This window comes from Diabrotica virgifera, chromosome 7 (assembly GCF_917563875.1).
Source record: "Diabrotica virgifera virgifera chromosome 7, PGI_DIABVI_V3a".
In the NCBI taxonomy this organism is placed as follows: domain Eukaryota; kingdom Metazoa; phylum Arthropoda; class Insecta; order Coleoptera; family Chrysomelidae; genus Diabrotica; species Diabrotica virgifera.
The window spans coordinates 21,770,791-21,794,637 of NC_065449.1; the positions used below are offsets into that span (position 1 = coordinate 21,770,791).

A 23,847-nucleotide genomic window follows, 5' to 3' on the forward strand; every position below is an offset into this window, starting at 1 on the left:
ACAGCGATTTTTGGCAAAACAAAACAATATTTTGTATTTTTTGGGTCATTTTAAGCAAAAAATATTTCTACAAGTTTTTTAGTAGGATGCACAGTTTTCGAGATAAACGCGGTTGAACTTTCAAAAAATCGAAAAACTGCAATTTTTAAACCCGAATAACTTTTGATTAAAAAATAAAATAGCAATTCTGCTTAGCGCCTTTGAAAGTTCAAGTCAAATTATGTCGGTTTTGATTATTTGCATTGCTAAAAATTTATTGTGTTATTGCTAAACAAAGCTACAAACAACTAGTGCGTGAGTGATGTTTCTATGATTTCTCATTTAAAATCGAACGAGTAGGTAGAATAGGTACTAGTGCAATCAAGACTATTTCTACGTTACATGCGTTAAAACGCATGTAAAAGCACGGGAAACCCTACGTGTTTATAGCTTTGTTAAACAATAAAAAAATAAATTTTTACCAATGCAAATAATCAAAACCGATATAATTTGACTTAAACTTTCAAATGCGGTAAGCAGACTTGCTATTTTATTTTTTAATCAAAAGTTATTCGGGTTCAAAAATTGCAATTTTTCGATTTTTTTAAAGTTCAACCGCGTTTATCTCGAAAACTGTGCATCCTACGAAAAAACTTGTAGAAATATTTTTTACTTAAAATGGCCCAAAAAATACAAAATATTGTTTTGTTTTGCCAAAAATCGCTGTTATTTGATTCCTCAAGTTCTTGGTCTATAACAATCTTATCGACAACCGGATCAACTGTTACCCAAAAAATTCGTGTTCTACGGGTCAAAATACATAAAAAAAACTTGAGTAAGTCCATCTGAATTAACGAGGCCGTTGTACCCCCCCTGGCGACAGGACTAATTAGTTTTCTCGATTATTCACCAATTTTAGATTTACCTCTTGTATTCTCAAAACGTTATATTACACGTGGTTTATAATTTTGGAACAATTTTCGAAAAAAGTCGCTAGTCCTGCCCTGTAGGTCGCCGGTCTTAAATATCTGCGGAACAAAGGACCACTCTATATTTTTAGGGATTATAAACGAAGAAGACATGTTTTATGTGTCAGAATAAAACCCTAATTTCGTCCTTATCGCATTTGTTGATCGGGTTGTAATAGCCTTCTAAATGGACTCGGTGTTGTGACGCTGACTCTACTTAAAAATTAACTTCTGTTCTTCGTCACCCACTTTATTGGGATTCTCTTTGTCTTTTATTTTCTTTCCTGTGTGGTCTGAGATATAAAACGGGTGTTAAACGGATGTTTTCAAAAATTAACCTCCGAAAAGGTCAGTCCAGGATGCAAAATAGTGCTTTTGAATAGATTTTTTTTAATAAATTATTAAACTTGATTCTTTTCTAAACTTTCAAAACAATGTTTTTAAGACACGACTCGACAGCTGTTTTATAGGGGAGTGCATACAGATTTTCACTTCGGAAAAAATTAAACCACATAGAACTTTTTAAAATTTCATTGATGAAACATATTAAATAATAATATTAAATGTTTAATAAACAACATATCAAACAGTTCTACTCGAGAAGTGGGTGCTTCATTTTTTATTAAACAAATGAACTGCGAAATTAGATGTTTTTTTAAATAACTCCGAAAATATAAATTTTAGATAAAACTGACCCTTGAAAAACTGACCCTTAAAAGAATTTTCTAAAATTAAATCTGGAGCTTCTATAATTTTTTATTTATAACGCTAAAGTTAACCCTTCTCACAAACATTGGCGCACTGTAAACTAGCGTACGGCGAAGTGCACGGTTGAGATATTTTAATGTAATTCTTTAACTAATGGACCAAATTAGTGATGTAACGAATGTTGTTTTTTGAACATTCGCGAATACGAATGCGAATGCGAATATCTAATAACGACATTCGCGAATGCGGATGCGAATGCGAATGTTCATTTTTTTTTAATTTGTTTCTATTTTTGAAATGTTTTCTAAATTTATAATGAGAAGTTAATTGATATTTAGTGTAAATCCATCTGAATTTTAAGCTTTATTACATTATACCAAATAATAAAACAACGTGAAGCCTGATAATCTGATTATACGAGGTTAAGTTACCTTTTTTTAATAAAAAAAGTGAGAAAGAGAATAGATTTTGATTTTATTAATCTCACGTTATTTTCAAATTATTTTTTCTCTGATATTCATATTCGCAAAACATTCGCACAAATTTTGCGAATGCGAAGGCGAATGCGAATATGCAAAAAGATGCGGATATTCGCGAATGCGAATGCGAATACGAATATTCGTTACATCACTAGACCAAATGAACTTTTACAAATTGGACATGAAAGAACAATTAAGCTATATTATGGTTATAATAAAAATAAATAAAATGTATGCGCATAAGTACGGTGTGGGCGCAAATAGAGCCTTACATGAATTTTGTTTAAAAATGATTTAAAAATGTGTAACTAATTCAAATTTATTTATAAAACTCTCAAACTTCCACAACTTACTTTTCAAATATCTTAATAAACGATGTTTCATTCAAAAAAAAATCTCAAAAATTTAATTCAAAACATACGACAATGGAATTTTTTTTAAGTTCTTAGTTTTACAAAATTACCACCACTTTAAGACGGTATTACTCAAGTTTGAACAGTGGCACCTCGTATAACTTTAGGAAGGTAGTGCCAGAATCCGGGCAGCTGCCTAAATTGTTAGTGACGGTTTCACGATATTGTCAAAAAGGATATAAAATAGAAATTCAAAAAAAAAAAATAGGCGCAGATATTTTTATCTTATATATGTATTCCGATGGGTGAGTTGCCGGAATTTAATTAAAAAATGAATATAATAAAACAAACGGTAATTTTATTGTTGTAACGAAAATCTGTTCATTTAGGTCTCTCGGAGAGGGTCGAGTCGGTGTGTGTGTGAATGGTTCGCATGCTGCGTAGTGACTAAAGAAAACAACCACAAACGATGATAATGTTTGTGTTCCTTTTCCCTTGACCTGACCAGATGAGCAAATAAATCACTAAGTCTGGCGTCTACTTTTACAGTTTTAAGAAAAACAATTTCGAATGCATAGCGAGCTGTTGACCCAATAACTGTCTGATAAAGTACTCAATTAATGAGGGTGCAGCCTGTTGCACCGCGCAGACGAAAAACAGATGTGACAGGGCAAACCCATGTCTCTTAACATTTTGTATTTGAATGACTAACGCTGTTTCGTTTTTGAGAAAAAATATTAAAATTAAAATTAGCAAAAATAGTAATTAAAGCGTATCGCTATATATGTATCTACACTGCGGTGCAAAAAAATCGATCTAAAAATAAAAATTTGGTAATTTTTGATGTTTCCAATTTCCTAAACCTGTTGTCCGATTTAAGCGATTCTTTACCACGTTATAGCCTTATTCATTGGCAATATTATTGCTAGACAGTCAAACTGTCATTGCATACCGGGTGTACGAATCAAACTGTGCTTTTTCTCAAAGTTCGCATCACCCTGTGGATTATTCTATCATTGATAAAATACTGAAATTAAAACCCACCTATAGCTTTAGGTTTTATTAACATTTTGTCTTTCGATTTATTTGCTTATGTTGGATAATAAAAAAGTGAGGTACTTTAACAACTGGCCATGTTCGTCATCAGTACAGGGTGTTTTCTAAATAAGTGCGACAAACTTTAAGGGGTAATTTTACATGAGAAAATAATGACAATTTGCTTTATAATCATATGTCCGCAAACGCTTCGTTTCCGAGATACGGAATGTTCATTTTTTTTACAAACTGACGATTTATTTATTGCTTTAAAACCAGTTAAGATATGCAAATGAAATTTGGTGAGTTTTAAGACGTAATTATTGCACATTTTTTAAAATACAATTAAAAATTCTATATTCACCATTGGCGTGCGTACGGGTAATATCATCGGTTGTAATACTCGTTTGCGCGCCAATGGTGAATATTAAATTCTTAATTGTATGTCAAAAATGTGCAATAACTACGTCTTAAAACCCACCAAATTTGATTTGCATATCTCAACTGGTTTTATAGCAATAAATAAATCGTCAGTTTGTAAAAAAATTTGAACATCTTGTATCTCGGAAACGAAGCGTTTGCGGACATATGATTATAAAGCAAATTGTCATTATTTTCTTATGTAAAATTACCCCTTAAAGTTTGTTGCACTTATTTAGAAACACCCTGTACTGATGGCGAACATGGCCAGTTGTTAAAGTACCTAACTTTTTATTATCCAACATAAGCGAATGAATCGAAAGACAAAATGTTAAGAAAACCTGAGGCTATAGTTGGGTTTTAATTTAAGTATTTTATAAATGCTAGAATAATCCACAGGGTGATGCGAACTTTGAGAAAAAACACAGTTTGATTCGTACACTCGGTATAAAATGACAGTTTGCCTGTCTAGCAACAATATTATTACAACGATATTGTCAATGAATAAGGCTATAACGTGGTAAAAAATCACTTAAATCGGACAACAGGTTTAGGAAATTCGAAACATCAAATATGACCAAATTTTTAGTGGATCGATTTTTTTGCACCGCAGTGTATGTATCTACTATTTTTTTACCACCAAAAGAGTTTTTTAATATACTAATTTGATTCATTGTCAATAAATAAATTAAACGTAGAAAATAATCAAAATATTATTTATATACCTACGACACCCACGACCACGACGCACTAATAATTTTCAAATATATAGTATTTCACAACAAATTCAAAAATATAGTAGAGTATAAACACAAATATACAATACAGTAGTAGATAATAAACACAATAGCGGCAAGCAAACGCGTAAAGAAACTAGAAATAGATCTAAAACATTGTATCTTAAGATCTACTAACTTCCTTTTCGAGATTTCGAGCCTGGCACGAAGAGTCCCATTTAAACGTATATTAAAAGTGCAATACCGCTCTATCTCTGTCACTTACATAGGATGCTCATACAATCTTTCTCTTTTCTGGCGAGCCACTATGAGTTTCGGTACCGGGATTTTCATCTCTTATCCAGTCAGCTGTGGGTGGTGAGAGTCGGTGGATAGATTTGCATTACGCTACACAGTTGCCAGATTTTATATAATTTATGAAAATAAAGAGAAATAATCACAAAAAAATTAACAGGCATTAAGATGTTTTTAAGATAAAAAATATGTTTCTGCATAGTTAGCAAGGTAGTGCCATGGCTCTATGGCACTACCTCAGGGCCGCCACTGAGTTTTAACAGATTTATTACAATATTATAGGTCTTTTTTAAGCTTAGGATGTAATCTTTAAAATGCACTAAATTATTTTAATGAGGGGACCGCGAATATGAACTATATGACCGTGAATATGAAATGCTAAGACTGATAATACAGGGAAAGATGAGGCGGAAGGAGTATAGGAAGAAGGAGAGTGTCATGGTTGAAGAATTTAAGGGACTGGTTTGAATGCAGTTCTATAGAACTCTTTAGAGCAGCGGTAGATAGAGTAAAGATAGTGATGATGATATCCAACCTCCCATTAGGAGACGGCACTTGAAGAAGAAGAAATTATTTTAATTTAGAAATGGAATAAACTATTTCTTTTTGAGAAAATTAAGAAAGATAACAAAAATGTAATACAAAATGTAATAAAAAAAATGTAAAAAATGTGATGATCTTCTGCAGAATTTAATTACGGTGAATTTTTATTTGACTGTTTTTGGTGTAAAGATAAAATCTTTGGAGTTATAGAGCAAAAATTTAAAAAAACACGATTTTCGGGCGCCATTTTGTTTATAAAAAAAGTAGCACACCATCTGCGGACTTTGCATACCTATATTACAGTCATAAGATTCGATTCCAGCAATAAAATGGCTGGTAAGTAATTTTTCCCAAAAATGGCCTATTCTCAGATAATCTGCCCAGACTACAAGACTTAATCGAGCCATCGGGTGATGCTAGAAATCTATTCCACGAACGCATCAGCTGTTTACCCATCTAAACCGTTTACTTTAATCGTTATCGACACTCAATTAATTATTAATAGGTCTGGATCCCGCGTATGAAAAAAAAGTTGATTGATAGCAAGCTGAAAATTTTTTAATAGCTTAAGGGTGTCTAGTCGGACAAACTTTGATATATGGGAACACTGGAACAGGGGCAATTTTAATTGTGGAACAGGTTAAAAATTTGGAACGGTCAGACCACGAAAACGGCACATTTATTTTGTCCGACAGTATAGACTTAAACTCTCCGAACAGAGATTAAACTCTCATGCAAAAACAGACTGCTATTTATCACCTGTCATAATTCCTGTCATTTAACATATTCTACATGTTTCACTCATTAAAACGCCCATTTGGTGATAAATAGCATTCTGATTTTTGCATGAGAGTTTAATCTCTGTTCGGAGAGTTTAAGTCTGTTCTGTCGGACAAAATACATGTGCCGTTTTCGTGGTCTGACCGTTCCAAATTTTTAACCTGTTCCACAATTAAAACTTCCCCTGTTCCAATGTTCCCATATATCAAAGTTTGTCCGACTAGACACCCTTAAGCTATTAACAAATTTTCCGCTTGCTATTAATCAAATTTTTTTATACGCGGGATCCAGACCTATAATTTTTGTAAACTCAGTAAAGATGAAAAAAATGAGCATTTTTAAAAAATGAGCATTTTTAAAAAATGAGCATTTTTTATTTATTTGTACATTATTAATGCGACTATTTTGATTTCAGGTAAGCATTCCAACTATATCTGTTGTTGCAATTTTCTTCAGATGATGGTTGTAAGTATAAAAACATTTTATTCTGTATAATTCTTTCATTAATTTTGTTTAATGTGGTGACGTAAACATCATTAACGCTGAAATAAACTATAACAGATTCAGTAAATGTTCATTAGAGCATTACGTACTGTAGAATCTTTAGGGTTAACACGCGGGCTGGAAAGTATCGGTCTCTCCTTTCGGATACCTCTTCTTTTCCATTGTACGGAAAAACATTTTCGCCCCGTTAGTGAAAATGTGCTTGAGTAAATATTCCGAATGTGTTTCAGGGCAATTTGGGTAGCTATATTTGAGTGGTTTTCATTATTTTAGCAAACAATAATAGGCGTTTAATATAATTTCGGATAAAGTTTAGTGATGCGAGAACTGTATCAGCCAAATGAACGTGAATATGTATTATCGTCTTTCATGAGCCGTTGCGTTTACTTTAATTAGTGTAGTGTGTTTGTTTTAGAGTGCGTTCATACCAGTTAACATTGACTAACGTCGAAAATATGGTTGAACTATCTAATACGGGGTGGATCAAATGCCAATTGTCAATACCATCACATATTTTGTGTCGTCTGGATTGGTTGTGTACATAGCTAGTACGCGAAACACAACTAAATGAGGTACTAGCAGTTAGATATTTTTTTTTGTATCTCCCCTTCTACTTCTTCTTGTGATAACATAGTATTAACCTTTTCACTACTGAAATACATACTTCTCTTCTTCTTATGCAATCCACTAATGGATGTTCGCGATCACGTTTGACCGCTTTTCTCTATCCCTTGCAGTATGTATTAGATCTCCTATGTTTCTTAGTCCTGTCCATTGTTTGACATTACGGAGCCATGACATTTTCTTCCTGCCCACTCCTCTTCTTCCTTCGATCTTTCTTTCAATTAAGGTTTGCAGAAACTAGTACTTTTGTTTCTAATTAGGTGCCCCAGGTATGCCGTTTTTCTCTGTTTAATTGTGCATAGCAGTTGTCGTTCTGTACCAATTCTTCTCAGGATTTCTTCATTTGTTATTCGTGCGATCCAGGGAACTTTAAGGATTCGTCGATAAATCCACATCTCAAATGCCTCTAGCTTATTCATTGTGTTTATTTTTAAAGTCCATCCTTCCATGCCATATAGGAGAACCGACCATATATAGCATTTCGTGAATCTTAGTCTTAGGTTCAGGTCAAAGTCAGAGTTCGTAAAGACGTTTCTGAATTTCATGAATGCACTTCTGGCCCTTTCTATCCGACATTTAATTTCCATATCCGACATCCAGTCCTCACATAGCTAGGTTCCCAGGTACTTAAATTTTTTTACGCGCTCTACATAAATATTGGTTGTTAATGCTAGTCTTTCATTTTGATGTTGACATAATTCATTGCTGATTATAAGGAACTCCGTCTTTTTTATGTTGATGCTAAGTCCCATGTTCTCGCTATGTTCTCCAATTTTATTAAGAAGGTTTTGGAGGTCTTCTATATTGTCTGCTACTAAGACCGAATCATCCTCATATCGTATATTATTGACCAAGGTACCATTTGCTTTGATGCTGCTTTCGCATTCCTCAAGAGCTTCCTGGAAGATACGTTCTGAATATAAATTGAACAGTAGTGGGGAGAGAATGCATCCCTGTCTTACACCTCTAAGAATTTTTTGAGCTTGCGTTGTTTCATTATCCACCTTGACGACAGCTGTTTGATTCCAGTCAATAGCTTCTATGCAACGAGTGTCTGTTTGATCTAAGACAAGTTGTTTTAGTATATGTACGAGTTTATGATGTTGTACTCGATCGAAGGCCTTTTCATAATCTATAAAGCACATCATTACATCTTTCCTTTGATCGTAGCAGTTCTAAGCTAGCACTTGGGTTGCAACTAGTGCTTCCCTGGTACCCAGGCCTTTTCGAAATCCAAATTGTGAGCAACCAACGTAGGAAATACAGAATTGTAGTTTGTGGAAATACATACTACCCACTGAAAAATCAACGAACAAAAATATATTCAACACTTTGGGAATCTGTAGTGAACTCTAGTAATATATAAGAGTACTTTGAAGAACAAACATCACATTGAATTTTGACCATGTAAGAATGCAAGAACTTGTGGAGGCGATCACAGCATCAAAGAAAACAAGAAGCAGACCAAACAAACATGAAATTTCTAAGATATGTGTTTTCTACATTATTGTATGGAGTAGAGGCTTGGACACTTTCAGAAGCTTTTTTAGGAAAGTTCGAGGTCTTCGAGATGTAGTGTTACAGGGGTATTAAGAATTTCATTGGTGGATTGTGTGACTAATGTTGAAGTCCTATGTAGAATGCACAGGTAATATAATGTGAATTTTTGAACATGATCCAAGAGCACAACTTAAAATGTCTTAAAATATCACAACTAAAGATACGGCAGCAAGGTATTTGGAAAGAGAGGACCAGGGAGAAGAAGAATCAGGCTTCTACCAGGCTTCAAAACTTAAGAGAGTGACTCGTGTCTTGCTTGTTCTGTGTCTTTAGCTCTCAACAAATCAAGTTATTATTAACTTGATAATTAATCTGGTATTATGCTAATTTTAGCTAATATTGGATTATGATCCGACGATATATCAGTTCCTGGATATGTTTGTAGATATTTTTACAAAGATTTTTCTTTATAATTCAATATTTCTACTGGAGCTCTTGGACCAACTAACTTTTTTCTGTTTATATCATAATTTTCCGAAGATTTCAGGTAATGATTACTGCCCTAAATTATTTCTTCTGGATTGTTGAATCTCTCAAATTGTATTTTCCAAGACGAGGCTGTAATACTTCTACCTAAAAAGAACATAATCCTACGTTACTCAACACAATCGACAAACATTAGTCAACAAAGTAAATCTTGTAACAACTTTTTCGTGATGGTTCGCAAACATTTTCTCTCGTTGTTGTCAGATGAAAAAAATAAAAGACCATGTCGTGTTACTCTGTAATTTACTTTATTAATAAATACATCAAAAAATATTTTTTCTGCTTATTACATCAAATTAGAGATGAATGAAAGCGACCCAGTTCCCAGAGATTTTACTTTGTTATATCTTGGATTTATTTTTCTAAATTACGTTAAAATTTACGGGAGTGTTTAGACCAGTTCATAAAAATATAAATTCAAATTTTAATAATGTTTGATGATTTTTTTGTTTCGTGCAGCATTGTTTCCCTCGTTTATTGCATTTGGAAGCTGTGCCCATTTAGCCAGCAACATATCTTAAAGTTAACGCCCAACTAAACCTACCATAAACCAAGGCTATTGGGAACCTACAAAGAACAATCAAGGATAGGGAAGGGAAAAAATTTTCACATTCAGGGGACGTTCAGGGTTATTTTAGGTATTGAAACAGATGTAAGTCACTGGGGCTAAATCTGGTGAATACGATGGATTCAAACAACTCCGACAATTCAAACTTTGATTCATGAATTTGAGCCATTGCTGATATGATCATATGGCAAGGTGAATTGTCCTGATAAAAAAGGATTTTTTTCTTCTACGAATTTCTTCTGGGTCGTTTTCACGATTTTCTTACTTCAGCTGGCCTAAAACGTTACAGTGTTATTCAGAATTTACTGTGTTATCAGTTTGCAAGTAATTCACAAACAAAATTCCCTTCTCATCCCAAAAACTGCGTGACCCGTCAAAATGGCCCGGTAAAAACAGCCCCGTCAAAAAAGCCCCGTCAAAATAGCCCGTAAACAAAATAGCCGGTAACCAAAATAGCCCCGACAAAATAGATCGCACACAAAATAGCCCCGGTCCAGACAGTCCCGGCTAAAACACCCCCAATAAAAATTTTTACCTTTTAACGGAGTACCATTTATTTTAAATCACTATTCTAATTGGGAAATTAGCCACAATTTGACTTAAAAAAATATTTTATTAACGTTTGGACTTCCACTTCGGACGTCGTTGTCAAAATACAAAATATTAATAAATTAAACAAAAATGTTGTTGCTTAGTAAAAAAATTCTTCTAATAATTTAATTTAATCTGACTCATTCATAATATAGGCAATTCAGATATACAGTATGGTGCAAATGAAAGGAATAAATTCGTTATTTCGTAAACCCGCGACGTTAAGGAAAAATCCTGAAACATGTCGTTTTTTATTTTTTAGTTACGATATTCTGGTATATATGTCATACTAGTGGCGTCATCCATCTGGGCGTGATGACGTAATCGATGATTTTTTTAAATGAGAAAAGGGGTCGTGTGCTAGCTCATTTCACAGGTTATTTAATTATCTATTCAGTAATATAAACATTTACATAATTATTTATACAAGGTGTCCAAAAACTTTTTCTTAATTTAAATTATTTAAAAAAATACTAGATTGGTTGTAGAAGGTGTATTTTAAAATACCCTAAATAAGGTTCACATTAAAACAAAACGTTTTCGGATTAAGAAATCGATCATCAGTGTTTCTAAAAGCCAAAAAATAGCATGCCTGACAGGAAGTTTATTTTCCTCGTGGATTTTTTAAATTATTTGACGAAAAAAGAAGAATGTAGATAATTTATTTAATTCAAAATACATTTTACTGCTGCCAGAAAACACAAGATATGTTTATATCACAAATAAACATTGATTTTCGCTTAAATTAAATGTTCAAACTTCCAAGAACACATTTAATCGAAACAGAAGACAGGGTTCGAGTTCTCTGGAAAGACCATTTTTATTTAATGTGGTTAAGATAAACATCTGAATAGAGGATAATTACCATTTCCGAAAAAATGTATTTTTAAGAGATTATTTCATGATGAATTCTAAAGGGAGCTTTTTTGTCGGGACTATTTTGTCGGGGCTATTTTGTCGGAGGTATTTTGTGTGCAGGATATTATGACGGTGCTATTATAACGGGGATATTATGACGAGCTTTTTTGACGGGGTACCCAAAAACTGATGCTAACATCTTCTTGGCCGATTTCTGGGCAAGAACTCGCTTCGGAGCCGAAGAATTAGGTTCACACCACTTTTTAGCCTCTTGTTTTGCTTCAGGATTATGGTGATAGACCCAAGTTTCATCCATAGTGATTAATCCATGCAAAAAATCCACTTGAAAACGCTCGATTGTTAGGGAAATTCGGCACCCATCGTGAACGCAGCTGTCTGAAGTTTAATACCTCAGTCAAAATGTTGCTTCATCATCAACAACAGCTATTCCATCCATCATCGGATGTAAGCCTCCCTTTGGTGTATCCATTCATATCTATTAGCTGTTTTTTGCATCCATTCGTGACCAGCCATTCGGTTGATTTCATCAGTCCATCATTTTTGAGGTCTGTCTCTACTTATTTTGCTTGCCCTTGGTCGCCACTCGAGAATTCGCTTCGTCCAGCGGTTGTCTTCCATTCTTCCTATGTTTCCTGTCCAGTTCCATTTTAACATTGCAACCTTCTGGATCACATCTGTTACTTTTGATCGCCTATCAAAATATTGCTTACACTGCCCAATAAAATGCCTAGGGCTTCTACTGTAGCTCTTTCAGTCACTCGACAATTGTCCAATACAATAACCTATATTTTTTCTATGATTTCTGGTGTTGTTGCTGTTTTTAGACGTCTTTGACGTGGATCGTCTTCAAGGCTTCTACGATAACGTTTAAATTCAGCAATCCATCTTTCTGCTGTACTAATTGAAGGAGAACAGTTCTTATATATTATGTACCTACTTTTAATATTCGTTCATAAATTTCCTTTGCTTGAAACCTTCCAAAAACAAAAAATCAATCATTGCACGATACTTGATTTTTTCCATTGTAAAAAATACTGTTACACGTCGATACTAAAGGACTTGTAAACAAATAAGGAATTGACAGATTGAAATTAAACTTCACATACGTTCATATGAAGAGTGTACTGTGTACTATTATAACAAAAAAAAATTAGAGACAGAGAAAATTCTCTATAGGTCGGAGTGCAGAAACCTTGGTAACTGTCTGTTGCCTGAGATTTTTACAAATTTATAAAGACACAGGCCGATAATAAGCGGTCATGGGAGGATCTACAATATACATCTATCACCTGCCCGCTTATTTAGATAAAATTCCAACAGAATTCTGCATCCTTAATATAGTCTGGGCTGATTATCGGAGAATAGGCCATTTTTGGGAAAAGTTATTTACCAGCAATTTTATTGCTGGAATCGAATTATAAGATCCTATATATTAATAATATAGGTATGCAAAGTCCTCAGATAGTGTCCTACATTTTTAATAAACAAAATGGCGCCCGAAAATCGTGTTTTTTTCAATTATTGCTCTAGAATTCCGAAGATTTTAACTTTACAACAAAAACACTCAAATAAAAATTCACCGTGATTAAATTCTGCATAGAGACGTGTTTTCCCTATCTGCTCCGACGAAAATTTTCCTCGGAAAATGCGGGTTTTCCTAACAAAATCTTTAATTTTCAAATAAAGTTTTAGATAAGTAATTATTTACCAATAATTAAATAATTTGGTGACTTAAAAGCCTTCTTGGTTTAGATTATAGTTCCAGAAGCTGGTGAAAATTAAACGAATATTTTAGCAACAATTCAATTGTTAATTAATAATTTACGGTCGCAATAATAACCAAAATAATTACAGTAGGAAAAATGAAAGAATACCCATGAAGGAACATATAAAACACGCTGTATTTTCCTGTCACCGTGTCACACAAAAAATTGGCCAGCGCAAGTACATGTAATAATTATTGCTACATGTACTTGCACTGGACAATTTTCTTTGTGGCACGGTGACAGGAAAATACAGCGTGTTTTATATGTTCGTTCATGGGTATTCTTTCATTTTTCCGACTGTATGATACACTGATCAAACTTTGAAATCTTATAAAGATGAGATGCCTATTTAATATTTTGTCGACAAAATATAAATTTTTTATTTTTTTGCATAATCTTTAAATGTTTAAAAAAAATAGTTATAAACAAATTAACGTTTCTCAGAAAGTTTTTATTACATTATAATTTTAAAAAATAGCTAAAATGCGCATTTCAAATATCTTGAAAATGAATGCTTTAAAACTTTTTTGCAACCATTTGCAAAAAAGTTATGAAACAGCAAAGTAAGCATACGATTACTACGGTGTTAATATTTTTTTTTAATTCTTTCAAAGCGTAGAAGTGAGTTTAAAGTACATACAAGCTAATTATTTATAAAACAATATCGATTATCAGCTTAATAGTTATATTTTAATTAAAGATTATAAATATATTTTTTTGTAATTTACACGCGCGAAAGTAGAATAATACAGTACCGTAGCTACCCGCCCACATGCACAACTCGCGCGAGTTTAAGCGTGTCAGTCGCTTCTCGTGAACATTTTATCTCCGGCTCTGTATCAAGCCTACTTTCGCGCTAAAAATTACAAAAAAAAGTATTTTTAATCTTTGATTAAAATATAACCATTGCACTAATTTTTGACATTCTTTGTGAGTAATTAGATTGTACCATAGACTCACTTTTAAGCTTTGAAACAATTAAAACAAATTATAAACAATGGAGATATCGTATATTTATTTTGCTGTTTCCTAACTTTTTTGCAAATGGTTGGAAAATTTTTTTAAAGCATTCATTTTCAAGACCTATGAAATACGCATTTGAAGTATTTTTTAAAATTAGAATGTAATAAACAATTTCTAAGAAATGTTAATTTGTTTATAACAATTTTTTTTAAACATTTAAAGATTATGCAAAAAAATGAAAAATTTATATTTTGTCGACAAAATATTAAATAGGCATCACACCTTTATAATCTTTCTAAGTTTGATCAATGTCTCATGATTATTTTGGTTGTTATTGCGACTGTAAATTGTTAATTAACAATTGAATTGTTGCTAAAATATTCATTTCATTTTAACCGGCTTCTGAATTTATAATCTATACCAAGAAAGCTTTTATTTCACCAAGCTATATAATTATTGATAAATAATTACTGGCCCAAAAAATTTATTTGAAAATTCGAGATTTTGTTGGGAAAACCCACATTTTCCGAGGAAAATTTTCGTCGGAGCAAATCAGGAAAAACGTGCCTCTATGTAGAATTAAATTGGGGTGAATTTTTATTTGAGTATTTTTGGTGTAAAGTTAAAATCTTCGGAGTTATAGAGCAATAATTGAAAAAAATATGATTTGTCGGCGCCATTTTGTTTATAAAAAAAGTAGCACACTATCTGTGGACTTTGCATACCTGTATTAATAATATATAGGATCTTATAATTCGATTAAAGCAATAAAATTGCTGGTAAATAACCTTTCTTTGTACTTTACTAATTAGACCAACGTATTATAACTATTTTTTTTTCAAAATTTAAAGATTATGCAAAAAAAGAAAAATTTATATTTTGTGTATAAAATATTAAACAAGCATCTCATCTTTATAATCTTTATAAGTTTGATTATTGTATCATGATTATTTTGGTTATTATTGAGATCGTAAATTGTTAATTAACAATTGAATTGTTGCTAAAATATTCGTTTAATTTTCACCGGCTTCTGGAATTACAATCTATACCAAGAAATCTTTGATGTCACTAAGTTATTTAATTATTGATTAATAATTACTTACCTAAAACTTTATTTGAAAATTATAGTTTTTGTTAGGAAAACCCGCATTTTCCGAGGAAAATTTTCATCGGAGCAAATCGTGAAAAACATATCTCTGTGCAGAATTTAATTGCGGTGAATTTTTATTTGGGTGTTTTTGTTGTAAAGTTAAAATCTTCGGAGTTATAGAGCAATAATTGAAAAAAATACGATTTGTCGGCGCCATTTTGTTTATAAAAAAAGTAGCACACTATCTGCGGACTTTGCATACCTATATTATTAATATATAGGATCTTATAATTCGATTCCAGCAATACAATTGCTGGTAAATAACTTTTCCATGAATTTTGCTAATTAGCCCAGAGTAATACTCAAATATGAGTAAAATGAAATAAGGAAAGACAGCTTTAAAATAAATTCGATTCGGGGTCACCATCATCGGCTGATCAAGGTTTCTGCTTTTCAGCGTCTTCAGAGCTGCCTGTGGTGTAAAAAAAATTAGGCTAGTAACCATGCCCTCTCTTATCGAACCGCAAATCTTATCGAACGCCCCTATATATCTCTATTAAGCATCAAGCTTACAAGAAGACTGTCGAACCAAAACTTTACAACTAAATTTTCACTTTATTTCCACGTTTCATAATATTTTACACGAATAAAAAGACGAAAACAAACCTAACGTGACAGTCAACTACTGTATCCATCGTTCTGTTGAAAAACCATTAACAATTTGTGACAAATACGTAACTGAAAAACGCCTGCTTCCAGTCCCCGTCCCGAAAACAATCCGTTTCTAACGAGTGCCGTACAATAGGGAATTCGTCCCTTTGAAAAATATCTGTAGCCGACCATGTCCACATCCTCAACTCTATTCATAAAGTATACCCAAACATTACTCAACTTCCAATGACAAATCGACTACAAGACAGAATACCAAACAAACTAAAGTTTTTGTTTTAAAAATATGAAGAGGTTTCGCGATTTATTACCGGTTCAGAGAATCAGTTATGGCCGCGCTTGCTGTTGGCTGTTGTCTGTTGTGTTACTCCTATTCGTCCTTTTTCTATTCATCTGGGAAATATACCTACTAACTGAATTGAATTAGACGAATAGATTAGGAGAAAGAAACGATATTTATTATTTCTGTTCTGTAATGTTTTTAAGATCTTTTAAAGATTTTATTTATGTAAGCTAAATTCCTTTTTTAAAGAAGGAGGTATACTTGAATAAATAAAGATCCATAAATGATGTTAACAAAGATGATTAGCAGCTATAAAGGCAGCTGTAAAACCAGATGCTGTAGCGCCACATAGAAAAAAACATCCAGCGTAAAATCTACGTGAACAGAGGACTGACAATTTTAAAACATGAAGCCTCATATTCCGAACATTCTACTCCTTCTCCGGCAAAGACATATTGGAGACTCTTAAGAAGTTAAGCCAGCAAAAACACCACAATTTGACCATACTCATCCTGAATTCTTGATAAACTGTGGTCAGTAGGTACAAAAACATTTTAGTCCAGAAAGCCACTGCGCATCCGCTAGGAAAAATATTCTAATTCGGATTTTTTGCACAATCTTACTCAAAAAGGACTCCTTTTAACAAATTTGCATGTTGCCAGGACCAAAAGGTGGTCAAAAATTTTTTAAACGTTTTTTTTTTTGTTTTTTTCCTAAAATTATTTTTTTAGCATGGAACAAAGTTTTTTTAGGTTTTTTAGATCATTCCAAACAGAAAAGGTCTTTAGTGATTTTTCTCTAAAAATGATAGTTTTTGACATATAAGCGATTAAAAATTGAAAAATTTCGAAATCTGCCATTTTTAACACTCAAAAACTATGTGAAAAACTGAAAATTTGAATGTTGCCAAGGTAGGTAAATATTCTTTAAACATCGATTGATGAAATCCCAAAGAGTTTTTTGCAATATAATATTCAAAACTCCTTTGTTTTTAATTTCTAATCTCGCGTGCGCGACACTATTTTCTACCGTTGCATGTGTATAGAGTATGGTGCAAATGAAAGGAATAAATTCGTTATTTCGTAAACCGGCTACTTTAAGAAAAAAACCCGAAACAGGTCGATTTTTATTTTTAAGTTATGATATTGTGGCATGTATGGTATACTAGTGACGTCATCCGTCTGAGCGTGATGACGTAATCGATTATTTTTTTAAATCAGAATAGGGGTCGTGTGGTAGCTCATTTGAAAGGTTCTTCAATTCTCTATTCAGTAATGTAAACATTTACATAATTATTTATACAGGGTGTCCAAAAAGTTTTTATTAAATTAAATTATTTGACAAAAAAGAATTAGAAGGACACCCTGTATAAATATTTATATGAATGTTTATATTACTAAATAGAGAATTGAAGAACCTTTCAAATGAGCTAGCACACGACCCCCTATTCTCATTTAAAAAAATCATCGATTATGTCATCACGGCCAGATGGATGACGTCACTAGTATATCATATATGCCATAATATCGTAACTTACAAATACAAATCGACCTGTTTCGGGATTTTTCCTTAAAGTCGCCGGTTTACGAAATAACGAATTTATTCCTTTTATTTGCACCATACTGTCGGTGGAAAATAGTGTCGCGCACGCTTGATTATTAATTAAAAAACAAAGGAGTTTTGAATATTGTACTGCAAAAAACTCTTCGGGATTTCATGAATCGATGTTTAAAGAATATCAACTTACTTTGGCAACATTCAAATTTTAACTTTTTCACATAGTTTTTGAGGGTTAAAAATGGCCGATTTCGCAATTTTTCAATTTTTAATCGCTTATATGTCAAAAACTATCATTTTTAGAGAAAAGTCACTAAAGACCTTTTCTGTTTGGAATGATACAAAAAATCTAAAAAAACTTTGTTCCATGCAAAAAAAATAATTTTAGGAAAAAAACAAAAAAAAACGTTTAAAAAATTTTTGACCACCTTTTGGCCCTGGCAACATGCAAAGTTGTTAAAAGGAGTCCTTTTTGAGTAAGATTGTGCAAAAAATCCGAATTAGAATATTTTTCCTAGCGGATGCGCAGTGGCTTTCTGGACTATTTGGCTTGATTTAGCTGGCTCGATTTTCACCATGTCATGCATGACAGACATCATGCAAACTGGCTCATGACAAACTGACAGACATCATGCAAACGATTTTATAGGCTCGCTAAAGCCCAACAACAGACAACACAAAAAGCTGCAGATCATTTGGGCTACCCAAAGATTACTTAACTTCCAAATGACAAGTCTACTACAATACAGAATTGGGTTGTCTACACCTAGTGCCGTTTTCCTTTTATTCTACGTGTTCTCCTATTTCCAAATTTTTTACGTCTTCTTCCAATATTGCTAAGTATTCCGTTTTCTTCATATTTATTTCCAGGCCTACCTTTCTGTATTCCTCTTTTAGTTTTCTTACCACGTAACTGATATCTTCCTCATCTTGAGCCATCACCACCTGGCCGTCTGCGAAACACAATGTGTAGAGATAATCGTCCCTTATCGGTATGGGAGCGTTCAAGTATTACGTAACGCAATTTTTGAAGATTTTTGACCCCCCTCCCCCCATGTAACGCACCGTAACGTTTTTATGTACCCCCTCCCCCTACCTAAACGTTACGTAACACCCAAGTCACCATTTGAACCTAAATGGAAAACTAGGTTGCGAAAAGTACCGGAATTATTATTTTAATCGCATTTGAGGTAATAATAAAAACTTACAATCATCATCCAGCCTCAAAAGTCTACTGCTGAACATAGGCCTCCTTTCCTCATTTCCAACCACGTCTATCCTGCGCCGCTCTCATCCAGTTTTTATTTAGCTTTCTTACGTCGTCTGTCCATCTTGTAGGCGGTCAACCGGCGCTTCTCTTGTCTTCTCTTGGCCTCCATTCCAATAACCTTTTTGTCCATCGCCCATGTGTCATTCTCGCTATGTGTCCTGCCCATCTCCACTTCAAGTTAGCTATCCTTTTGATGGCGTCAGTCACCTTTGTTCTTCTCCTGATTTCTTCGTTTCTGATTTTGTCTCGCAGAGTTATTCCTAACATTGACCGCTCCATTCTTCTCTGCGTTACTCTTAGTTTGGTAGCCGAGGCTTTAGGTAAGGTAAGTGTTTCTGATCCGTACGTCAAGACTGGGAGGACGCACTGATCAAATACCTTTCTCTTTAGGCATATGAGCAACTCACTCTTAAAATTTTCTCTCAGTTTTCCAAATGCTGCCCACCCAAGAACGATTCTTCTTTTTAGTTCATGTGTCTGGTTATCCCTGCCAATCGTAATTGCATGTCCCATGACATGAAATATGTCCAAAACTTAGAATAATAATCTTTTATTATTAATTTTACATTTACATTTTCCTTGCTTGGCCCCATCCTTACATACATTTTTGGCTTCATCCTTTATTGTTCTTCTCATGCATTCTTCTATTTGATGTTCTTTAATAAAAACTTAAAATAAAATAACATATTTATTATTTCAATATTTTATTTTGCTTAGTAAAAATTTTTGTATAACAAATAATATACGATGTTGCCAGTAGTTTCGGAAAAATAGTGAAAAAAATGTGTAAAACTTTTTGTTCTTCAACGTCCTGTATCGTGAAAACGCATGCCGTTACAAAAATTGTATACTAAGCAAACCCCAATTATTTTTCAGTTTTTCACCTATCTTAGAGATCGTGTTACCTTTTTCTGAAACACTCTGTATATATAAGAAGGCTCTTATGGGCCGTCCCAAAAAAAGATGGAAGGATGATGTTGAAACCGATCTATCTAGGATTGGGGTACAACAATGGCAAATCGAAGCGCAAGATCGCAGACGATGGAGGGCCATAGTGGATGCGGCGAAGACTCACCCCGAGTTGTAAAGCCAGTCAAGAAGAAGAAGACTTATGAAATAAAATTGTTTCTGTCCATGTTTTAATCAATTTTAAAAAACGCTGAGACCCGTAGATTTTCATATATAAAAGCATAAATTTAAATGTACGGGGTGATTCATGCAAGACTACCGTAGTCCATAAGCTTTATTTTTTAACACCCTGTATATTTTTATATGTTTAAAAGCTGCTTGACAATCTGAATTTATGGTCTTTATGAATAATACAGGGTGATCATTTAAAATTATAATGTATGGAAACCACTTATGGAATAAAATTGTTTTTGTCATGTGTCATTATTTTAGAAAATTATAAAAACGCTAGGATACGTCAACTTTTAAATTCAACTATGGACTATTTAAACATAAATTTGAATATACAGGGTGATTCACTCAAGTCTAGCATAGTCCATTATCTTTAATTTCAATTAAACACCATGTATATTTTTGTTTTTAGAAGCTACTTAACAACCTCATCTCAAAAATGTGTATTATGTAGGGTCTATTATGAATAATGCAAGGTGAAATTTTGAAATTCAGTTGAAATTTTGAAATCACACTTTAAATAAGGGTACTTTTTTTTAAATATCCATCAATTTTCTAAACTAAGTATCAATATTTAATAAGGTTTTGTATTTAATGCTTTTTATTTAAAGACATTTTTAAATAATTTGAAAATTTGCGTATTTAAAACGTAAAATGTAGTTCCCTTCTGCAACCTCTTGAATAATATCTGTATCTTTTAATCTTTTGTTTTGGAGACAGGTCCATCTAATTATTGGAAACAGATGTTACTGTGCTTCATCTGTGTTACAAATTTAAGATTTTTTCACTTGAATAGGTACTATTAATTATTGTCCTGTTGTCGGAACATGACCCGAGCGTGAGGGTGCAACATAATACAATTCAGGGGTCTATGTAAAACATAAAAGAAATTCCGTAGTTTTTTTTTCATTTAAGTTAAAAAAGAATCCACAAGGAAAAAATTTTCCTGTAGTTGGCTGTATACCATGTAATACAAAAAATAGTAAATCCTTTATAAAAGGTATATATTTACCTTAAAATATATACCTTTTATAAAGGATTTACTAATTTTTTAAAAAAGAATGTTACGTAACGCGCTGTTCGAACCCCCCTCCCCCCCATGTAACGCGTCGTAACGTTTTACAAGACCCCCCTCCCCCCAAACTGCGTTACGTAATACTTGAACGCTCCCTATTCCCATAGATCTTCATTTTGACATTCAAGTTGTTACTGCATGTTATAAAAATATTTTAAATAGAGTTGGTGACGTTAGGCATCCCTTTAGTAGTCCTTTTGTTGTTTTGAAGTTGGCAACTATCTTGTTTCCGATTTTTATAAATACTTCATTTCCCCTGTATAATAATATGTTCTTGATTGCTTGTATTAGGTTAGCTGGTATCCCTATTTTTGTCATTGCTGTGTTCTATGGCACGCTGTCGTATACCTTCCTAAGTTCTATACACTCGATGTGTACATGTACATCTCTGTTCTTAGCTCTTTTCTTCTCTATTGTCTGTTGTATCGTATAGATATGATTCATACATGATTTCCCTGCTGTGAATACTGTAATGATTGTAATGTAAATGATTGTGAATATTTAGAGATCCCTAAATGATGTTCCAACATTCCGAAAGAACGGATAATATCTGAGTTCATCCCAATACCCAAAAACCCAACGCAATAGGGCATCCTAACATGCTGTCAAAATTACATCAATTTGGCAGTAGTGTCGTTAATTTTTTGGCGGTAAAATGAATATTTTTATTCGGAAACAATGACACTTTTCAGTTATGCTCTGACATTCGACGTGAACATATCGTTATTTATCACGAAAACCGTTGTATCTCGAGAAGTGTCCTAGGTATTATCGTTATTAAAAAAAATGACAAATATTTTAAAAGAAAAGTGACATAACTCAAAATGTTAATTTTTTTATTAAATCAGATACCTATCATAGTTTTATTGGCTTTTCCTCTTACACAATAATTACAAACATTCACTTATGCATATTCTTCGTTTCTTTTAATTTATAAATTTTAGCAGTTACCGTTTAAATATCACAGTTAAACTAAGATTTAAAAAATCAATTTTTGTCTGTCATGAAAAAAGTTGTTTTTTCAGTTGTGACAATGTTCTTCCCTCTTTCGGATATGTTACGTCGCCTGTATATGCGATGTTTTTAAAAAGACTGAGTTATATAAACAACTGTTTTCTATAAATAATTTAAAAAAAACTTGATTAGTAGCCTTGATTGTTTATACATGACTAAGATTACAACAATTGTGTGGCTGGGGAAATATGTACTTATGAATGATATAAGCAGGAAACTATGCGATATGGTGCATCACAGTGACATACAATAACATTGAAACGTGCGAAGGTTGTTGCTTACTGAGCCCCTATCTATATCGTGTGAGACTTATTCATGTCTTGAATTATTTCCAGATGAACGATAATGTATTTTACCAATTATGAATGGTTGATATGTACATATGTATTCATAGTTTTATTATGAACGGAGCATTATTTTCAAATAATCAGCAATTACGATTTACATCATGAATCACATTTTAATTCAATTGATTTATTCTGCGATTCACGATTTTTCTTATTATTAAGATCCGTACTTATCTACTTATTATACGTTACGAATGTTGGCAACTAACATGACAATACACAAAACATGAAAACATTCAGGTGTAGTTAGTGAAAATTACTTTCTAAAATGATGTCAGGATATTCTGCATAATATGTCCAGACCTCTTTGGCCTTGGACTTTTCCTTGCAATATAAGCAGTAGGAAGATGGCGCTATTTTTTGTCATTATGTGATTAAGATATTCTAAATGCCACCCATGAGATTTGAAACATTCTTCTTTAGTACCACATCTCAAAAACTTCTTGTACTATAAAAAACTATAAGTGATCTGTTAGAGTCTCCCTCTCAGAGATTCTCTCACTAAAGAAATATATAACACTGATGAAAACAGGTTTTTGTCTGTATTGACAAATAGCATTACTATTTTTGACACCCAATCGACTCATGAGACATGAAACATTATCCTGTAACACCATATATCAAAAACCCTCAATCCTTTATTAAGTGATCTAAGTTAGTGTTGTAAGATTCTAACACTAAAGAAATATTATGTAGCACTGATGATGACAGGTTTTTGTTTCTATTGGCAAATCACGGATCTTCAAAATTTTGTTTCTTTCAACAAATGCTGATCTAGTTCCAAGTGCTTATTTTTAAAAGGGTTGTAGTTGAAAGGACTGGTATGAGTCACTAATCACGAGTGTATTCAAAATTTGAACAGCCAAATCTTAACCAACTTTTGTCTTCCAGAAAAACAAAAAAATTAAAAATATTCAGAAAAGCAAAACTTATATTTTTTACAATCCATAAGGAAAAATTTCCTGTAATATTTTTTACGGTTTGAAATTTTTTGTATCACTAATACTTTTTAAGTTATTTTGAAAAAAGGCATTCTTTTCAAAATTTATTTTACTTTAAAACTATTTTTTTTAAATAAATACTTTGAACTGGTAAAACCTACAGATCATATAAACAATACATAAGTAAAGTATATCGTAAAGGAGTAACGATTAATTTCATGTGG

General features: G+C 32.8%; 1 protein-coding gene across 1 annotated transcript in view; it reads left to right on the forward strand.

Annotated features, from left to right (window-relative positions):
* Positions 1-23,847, forward strand: part of LOC126888082 (uncharacterized) — a 132,678-nt gene that overhangs the window by 20,893 nt on the left and 87,938 nt on the right. The gene's annotated exons all lie outside the window — the stretch shown is intronic.